The sequence below is a fragment of the Neophocaena asiaeorientalis genome, unplaced genomic scaffold, assembly GCF_003031525.2.
Source record: "Neophocaena asiaeorientalis asiaeorientalis breed wild unplaced genomic scaffold, Neophocaena_asiaeorientalis_V1.1 scaffold82, whole genome shotgun sequence".
NCBI lineage: Eukaryota > Metazoa > Chordata > Mammalia > Artiodactyla > Phocoenidae > Neophocaena > Neophocaena asiaeorientalis.
Genome location: NW_020173068.1, coordinates 4,565,657 through 4,567,479, shown reverse-complemented (window position 1 = coordinate 4,567,479; position 1,823 = coordinate 4,565,657).

Below are 1,823 nucleotides of genomic sequence, written 5' to 3'. Positions count from 1 at the left end.
ATAAGATCATCTATACCATTTTTCTAGATTCCACATATATGTGTTATTATACGATATTTGTTTTTCTCTTTCTGACTTACTTTACTCTGTATAACACTCTCTAGGTCCATCCATGACTCTACAAATGATGCATTTTTATTCCTTTTTATGGCTGAGTAATATTCCATTGTATATATGTACCACTTCTTCTTTATCCATTTCTCTGTTGATGGACATTTAGGTTGCTTCCATGTCCTGGCTATTGTAAATAGTGCTTCAGTGAACATTGGGATGCATGTGTTTTTCTGAATTATGGTTTTCTCTGGGTATATGCCCAGTGGTAGGATTGTGGGGTCATATAGTAGTTCTATTTTTAGTTCTTCAAGGAACCTCCATACTGTTCTCCATAGTGGCTGTATCAATTTACATTCCTGCCAACAGTGTATGAGGGTTCCCTTTTCCCCACACCCTCTCCAGCATTTATTGTTTGTAGGTTTTTTAAAATAAATTTTAATTAATTAATTTTTGGCTGCGTTGGGTCTTCGTTGCTATGTGCAGGCTTTCTCTAGTTGCAGCGAGCGGGGGCTACTCTTTGTTGTGGTGGGCGGGCTTCTCATTGCAGTGGCTTCTTTTGTTGCGGAGCACGGGCTTAGTTGCTCTGTGGCATGTGGGATCTGCCCAGACCAGGGCTGGAACCTGGGTCCCCTGCACTGGCAGGTGGATTCTTAACCACTGCGCCACCAGGGAAGCCCTGTTTGTGGGTTTTTTGATGATGGCTGTTCTGACCGGTGTGAAGTGATACCTCATTGTAGTTTTGATTTGCATTTCTCTAATAATTAGTGATGTTGAGCAACTTTTCATGTGTTTGTTAGGTCTTCTGTCCATTTTTGGATTGGGTTGTTTGCTTTTTTGATGTTGAGCTGCATGAGCTGCTTGTATATTTTGGAGTTTAATCCTTTGTCAGTTGCTTCGTTTGCAAATATCTTCTCCCATTCTGAGGGTTGTCTTTTCGTCTTGTTTTTGGTTTCCTTTGCTGTGCAAAAGCTTTTAAGTTTCATTAGGTCCCATTTGTTTATTTTTGTTTTAATTTTCATTACTCTAGGAGGTGGGTCAAAAAAGATGTTGCTGTGATTTATGTCGAAGAGTGTTCTGCCTATGTTTTCCTCTAAGAGTTTTATAGTGTCTGGCCTTACATTTAGGTCTTTAACCCATTTTGAGTTTATTTTTGAGTATGGTGTTAGGGAGTGTTCTAATTTCATTTTTTTACATGTAGCTCTCCAGTTTTCCCAGCACCACTTATTGAAGAGGCTGTCTTTTCTCCATTGTATATTTTTGCTTCCTTTGTCATAGATTAGGTGACCATAGGTGTGTGGGTTTATCTCTGGGCTTTCTTTTTTTAAATTAATTAATTAATTTTTACTTTTGGCTGCATTGAGTCCTCATTGCTGTGTGCGGGCTTTCTTTTAGTTGCGGTGAGTGGGGGCTAGTCTTTGTTGCGGTGCGTGGGCTTCTCATTGTGGTGGCTTCTCTTGTTGCGGAACACAGGCTCTAGGCGCGTGGGCTTCAGTAGTTGTGGCACGTGGGCTCAGTAGTTGTGGCTCGTGGGCTCTAGAGTGCAGGCTCAGTAGTTGTGGCACACGGGCTTAGTTGCTCCGTGGCATGTGGGATCTTCCCAGACCAGGGCTCGAACCCGTGTCCCCTGCATTGGCAGGCAGATTCTTAACTGCAGCACCACCAGGGGAGCCCCTATCTCTGGGCTTTATACTAATTCTGTGAAAGATGACATTGGTAATTTGATAGGGATTGCATTGAATCTGTAGTTTGCTTTGGGTAGTATAGTCATT